The following is a 6,964-nucleotide window of genomic DNA, read 5'->3' on the forward strand; positions in this document are numbered from 1 at the left end:
ACAGAAGCTTACAGAACTCAGAGAAACATTTTTCGTTCTAGATCACTAGTTTACTATAAAAGGATATAATTCAGAAATAGCTAAATGTAAGAGATGCATAGGCAAGGTATGTGGGAAGAGGGAAAAAAGCTTTCACACTTTCTCCAAGCACATCACTTTCCCCAAATCTCCAAGTATTCACTGCCCAGAAGCTCTTCACTGAACCCTGTCAATTTGGGTTTTTATGGAGGCTCCATTATATAGACCTGATTGATTTCACCATTTGCCATTGGCAACTGAACTCAATCTCCAGCCTCCTCTCCTCACTGGGGGTGGGGGTGGGCAGTGAAATTTCCCTTCTAATCATAACCTTGATTGCCCTGGCAACCAGCATCACACCCCCCTTAGGTATATCCCAAAAGGCACCTTATTCACATAAGAAAAGACCTGTATCTCCCTCCTCACTTAAGAAATTCCAATGATGTTAGAAAGTCTATGCCAGAATGGGGACAAGGACCAAAGTCCAAATGTATATATTTCTTATTATAAATCACAATATCACACAGGGAAATTCAAGAGCCCAGTTTTAGACACATTTAGGTTGAAATACCTATTAGACACCCAATTAAAGATGTTCAGAAGCTAGTTGGAAATACGGCTTAGACATATTCAGCTGCAGGCTCCCAACTACCTGACTGGTAGAGAATTCAATCTTAGTCATTGAAGGGTTATTTTCCTCTCCACTGGCTATCACGATCACAGACTTACATTATACCAGAAAACTAGGAAAGGACTTGGTGCTTAGTCCACAGTGATTCTAAACATTGCAGTTGCTTCTCTTCCTTCATGCTACTGTCAAGAGCTGGTACTCTGTCCCTCTACTGCCCACAGACTGGTTAACAGAGACAGACAGATGACCTTCAGGACACAGTGCAAATGTCCAGTCATTAAAAACACGAGCTGAAACCACCATAATCAAATCAACTTACTTTTTGACTTGAGCAGGTTATTTAACTTGTCTGTACCTCATATCTACAAAATTATTAGAATACGCCAGGACCAGAATCTACCACAAAGGATTATTGTGAGCATTAAATTTAATAGTCGAGGAGGAGACAAGATGGCAGAACAGCATGGAAGTTTTTTGTGTGTCTCGTGTCCACAAAATACAGCCAGACCTGTACACTAAACCATCCTGTACACCTAGAAAACTGATATGAGGATTAACACAACAATCTGCACAACCTGAACCACAAAATTCAGCGGGTATGTGGCACGGAGAGGTGAACTGGGGCAGAGAGAAGCCATGGAGGGCAGGGAGTGACTTTCATGCAGAGAGAGGATGGAGACAGGGGTTGGGGGGGGTGGGGGGACACGGGAAAAGCACCACCCCAAAGCAGCTGGAGAGAAAGTGGAAAAGTGGAAACAGCCACAGGGACTGAACTAAAAAGGGAGAAAGGACAAAGGAGAAGATTTAAATTCCATTAAGACTATAAATAGGGGGAGTGCAGAGTCTGAAACTCCACAGCACAATACCTGGCGGTGTCCTGGTAGGAAGGGCGAATCCCCAGGAGCAGAGTGGAGTCCCAGCTTCTTCAGGCCACATGGGGAGAGGTGGTTCCCCTGCTGGAAGGACACCTGGTAGAGGCTGTGTGAGTCCCCCAAAGGCAAGGCCCCAGTGGACCCGGGAGAACAACCACATTTTCTGGTGCTGGAACAAGGTCATTAACGGTGAAGCCTGGTGCCAGATGTGTGTTGTGATTTGCTATAGTCCCTGAAATGCTGCTGCTACACTATCTCCTGAACTTTTTCTGGGGTGGGCTGGCACCTGGCCACAGTCTCTTGGCATTGGCAGCAGCACAGTCCCACAAAAGTTCCTGGGTGCGGCCAGCACCTGGCCATTGCTCATTGAGACCCTCCTGTGAAGGGCAGAAAGGATCAAACCCTCAGTCGCTCAGAAGTATGGGGTTGGGAAAAACAGCCACATCTGATACAAAACTAAGAAGGGAGATGCTGTCTGGGGCTTGGTCATGGACTGTGTAAACGCGAGGAGTGGACGGAAGCTGAAGACAAAGGACAGGTACGTGATTGCTCATGGGGAGAGTAGAGTCCAGATACTAGAGACTGGGTAGCTGGGTGATGCCATTTTCACCAATCCCATGCATGCACATGTGCACCTACAAGTGCCACAACAATCCACCCCAGTAAGCTAAGCAGCACCACCTAGTGGAGAATGGAGCCGTTGCACTGAGTCCCGCCCAACTCGTCCAACTTTGCTCTTCAAGAACACAAGTCTCTCCACCTGGTTACCTTATGGACTATGAAGTGCTTCATACTTTGAATTCTAGGGGAAAACAAACTAATTTCAGTAGTATTTCAGTCTGTTCGCCAGTCCATCTACTCGATTTTCTTTCTTTTCTTTTTTCTCTTTTTGTTTCTTTTCTTTTTCTTGATACAGAAAGAAAAAATTCATTTTTATAGTCAATATTTATTAAAAATATTTTTCTTTAATTTTTTTCCTCTATATTTTTTATATTTGTGTAAATTTCTTCAGTCTATTTTACTCCCATAATTTCATTTTAATCTACTTCCCTGTATTCATTTCTTTCAATTTTTCAAATGATTCCTTTCTATTCTTTCTTTCCCCTTTTTTTTTCTAATCTATCAAGCCCCTTTCAACACCCAGACCAAAACACACCTAGTATCTAGCACAATTTATTCGATTTTGTGTGTGTGTGTTTTTAATTTTTTAATTTTAATATTTTTTAATTTTTTTAATTTTAATTTTTTTAACCTCATTAATTCCTTTTCTCCCTTCAAAATTATGAAATGAAGGAATTCACCTCAAAAGAAAGAGCAGGAAGAAACGACAGCCAGGGAATTAACCAATACAGATACAAGGAAGATGTCTGAACCAGAATTTAGAATCACAATAATAAGAATACTAGCTGGAGTCAAGAATAGATTAGAATCACTTTCTGCGGAGATAAAAGAAGTAAAATATAGTCAGGATGAAATAAAAAATGCTATAACTGAGCTGCAATCTCGAATGCATGAAACAGTGGCAAGGATGGATGAGGCAGAACAGAGAATCAGCGTTATACAGGACAAACTAATGGAGAATAATGAAGCAGAAACAAAGAGGGAGATTAAAGCAAAAGAGCACAATTTAAGAATTAGAGAAATCAGTGACTCCTTAAAAGGGAACATCAGAATCACAGAGGTCCCAGAAGAGGAAGAGAGAGAAACAAGGGTAGAAGGGGTATGTGAACAAACCATAGCAGAAAACTTTCTTGACCTGGAGTAAGACACAGACATCAAAATCCAGGAAGCACAGAGGACTCCCATTAGATTCAACAAAAATCGACCATCAACAGGCATATCATAGTCAAATACACAAAATACTCAGGCAAGAAGAGAATCATGAAAGCAGCAAGGAAAAAAAAGTCTCTAAACTACAAGGGAAGACAGAACAGGTTTGCAGCAGAACCATCCATGGAAACTAGGCACGCCAGAAAGGAGTGGCAGGATATATTCAATATGCTTAATCAGAAAAATATGCAGCCAGGAATTCTTTATCCAGCAAGGCTGTCATTCAAAATAGAAGGAGAGATAAAAAGTTTCCCAGACAAGCAAAAATTAAAGGACTTTGTGGCCACTAAACCAGCCCTGCAAGAAATTTTAAGGGGGACTCTCTGAGGGGAAAAAAGATGAACAAATTAAAAAACAAATAAATGAAAACCAAAAGCAACAAAGACTAGAAAGGACCAGAGAACACCACCAGAAAATCCAACTCTACAAGAAAAATAATGGTAATAAATTCATATCTTTCAGTACTCACTCTAAATGTCAATGGACTCAATGCTCCAATCAAAAGACATAGGGTAACAGAATGGATAAGAAAACAAGATCCATCTATATGCTCTTTACAAGAGACCCACTTTTAGACCTAAAGACACCTTCAGATTGAAAGTAAGGGGATGGAGAACCATCTACCATGCTAATGGTCAACAAAAGAAAGCTGCAGTAGCCATACTTATATCAGACAATCTAGACTTTAAAATAAAGACTGTATCAAGAGATGAATAAGGGCATTATATCGTTAAGGGATCTATCCACCAAGAAGACCTAAAAATTATAAACATTTATGTTCCAAATGTGGTAGCTCCCAAATATATAAATCAATTAATTGCAAATATAAATAAATTAATTGATAATAAAATCATAACAGTAGGGGACTTCAACACCCACTCACAGCAATGGACAGATCATCTAATCAAAAAATCAACAAGGAAACAATGACTTTGGTTGACACAGTGGACCAGATGGGCTTAACAGATATATTCAGAATATTTCATCCTAATGCAGCAGAATATACATTCTTCTCCAGTGCACACGGAACATTCTCCAGAATAGACCACATACTGGGACACAAATCAGCCCTAAGTAAGTACAAAAAGACCAAGATCATACCATGCATATTTTCAGACCACAACGCTATGAAACTCAAAATCAACCACAAGAAAAAATGTGGAAAGGTAACAAATACTTGGAGACTAAACATCCTACTAAAGAATGAATGGGCTAACCAAGAAGTTAAAGAGGAAATTAAAAAGTTCATGGAAGCCAATGAAAAAGATAACACCACAACCCAAAACTTCTGGGATGCAGGAAAGGTGGTCATAAGGGGAAAGTGTATAGCAATCCAGGCCTTCCTAAAGAAAGAAGAAAGATCTCAGATACACAACCTAACCTTACACCTTAAAGAGCTGGAAAAAGAACAGCAAATAAAACCCAAAACCAGCAGAAGGCAGGAAATAATAAAGATTAGAGCAGAAATTAATGCTATCGAAACCAAAAAAAAACCAGTAGAACAGATCAATGAAACCAGAAACTGGTTCCTTGAAAGAATTAACAAAATTGATAAACCACTAGCCAGTTTGATCAAAAAGAAAAAGGAAAAGCCCAAATAAATAAAATCAAGAATGAAAGAGGAGAGACCACACCCAACACAGCAGAAATCGAAACAATAAGAGAATATTATGAGCAATTATATGCCAATAAAATGGGCAATCTGGAAGAAATGGACAAATTCCTAGAAACATATACACTACCAAAACTGAAACAGGAAGAAACAGAAAATTTGAACAGACCCATAACCCATAAGGAAATCGAATTTGTAATCAAGAATCTCCCAAAAAACAAGAGTCCAGGGCTAGATGGCTTTCCAGGGGAATTCTACCAATCATTTAAGGAAGAGTTAACACCTATTCTCTTGAAGCTGTTCCAAAAAATAGACATGGAAGGAAAACTTCCAAACTCTTTCTATGAGGCCAGCATTACCTCGATTCCAAAACCAGACAGAGACCCCACTAAAACGAGAACTATAGACCAATTTCCCTGATGAACATGGATGCAAAGATCCTCAACAATATATTAGCCAACTAGATCCAACAATACATTAAAAAACTATTCACCACGACCAAGTGGGATTTACACCTGGGATGCAGGGCTGGTTCAAAATCCATAAAAGAATCAATGTGATTCATCACATCAATAAAAGTAAGGACAAGAATCATATAATCCTCTCAATAGATGTAGAGAAAGCATTTGACAAAATACAGCATCCTTTCTTGATAAAAACCCTCAAGAAAGTGGGGAAAGAAGGACCATCCCTCAAGATTATGAAAGCCATATATGAAAGACCCAATGCTAATATCATCCTCAATGGGAAAAAACTGAGAACTTTCCCCCTAAGGTCAGGAACAAGACAGGGATGTCCACTCTCACCACTGTTGTTCAACACACTATTAGAAGTCTTAGCCTCAGCAATCAGACAACACAAGGAAATAAAAGGCATCCAAATCAGCCAGGAGGAGGTCAAACTTTCACTCTTAACAGATGACATGATACTCTAAATGGAAAACCCAAAAGATTCCACCAAAAAAACTGCTAGAACTGATTCATGAATTCAGCAAAGTTGCAGGATATAAAATCAATGCACAGAAATCGTTTGCATTCCTATACCCCAACAATGAAGCGACAGAAAGAGAAATCAAGGAATTGATCCCATTTGCAATTGCACCAAAAACCATAAAATACCTAGGAATCAATCTAACCAAAGAGGTGAAAAATCTATACACGGACAACTATAGAAAGCTCATGAAAGAAATTGAAGAAGATACAAAAAAATGGGAAAAGATTCCATGCTCCTGGATGGGAAGAACAAATATTGTTAAAATGTTGATACTACCCAAAGCAATCTACATATTCAATGCAATCCCTATCAAAATAACAGCAGCACTCTTCACAGAGCTAAAACAAACAATCCTGAGATTTGTATGGAACCAGAAAAGACCCTGAATAGCCAAAGCGATCTTGAAAAAGTAAACCTAAGCAGGAAGCATCACAATCCTGGACTTCAAGCTATACTACAAAGCTGTAATCATCAAGACAGTATGGTACTGGCACAAGAACAGATACTCAGATCAATGGAACAGAATAGAGAACCCAGAAATAGACCCACAAACGTATGGCCAACTAATCTTTGACAAAGCAAGAAAGAACATCCAAAGGAATAAAGACAGTCTCTTCAGCAAGCGGTGCTGGGAAACCTGGACAGCAACATGCAAAAGAATAAACCTGGACCACTTTCTTATACCATACATAAAAATATACTCAACATGGATGAAAGACCTAAATGTAAGATGGGAAGCCATCAAAATCTTCAAGGAGAAAGCAGGCAAAAACTTCTTTGATCTTGGCCGCAGCCACTTCTTACTCAACATGTCTCAGGAGGCAAGGGAAACAAAAGCAAACATGAAATATTGGCACCTCATCAAAATAAAAAGCTTCTGCACAGTGAAGGAAACAATCAGCAAATCTAACAGGCAACCAACGGAATGGGAGAAGACATTTGCAAACTACATAACAGATAAAGCGTTAGTATCAAAAATCTATAAAGAACTTATCAAACTCAACACCC

Source organism: Puma concolor, chromosome B1 (assembly GCF_028749965.1).
Source record: "Puma concolor isolate L17-30 chromosome B1, mPumCon1.1.hap2, whole genome shotgun sequence".
In the NCBI taxonomy this organism is placed as follows: domain Eukaryota; kingdom Metazoa; phylum Chordata; class Mammalia; order Carnivora; family Felidae; genus Puma; species Puma concolor.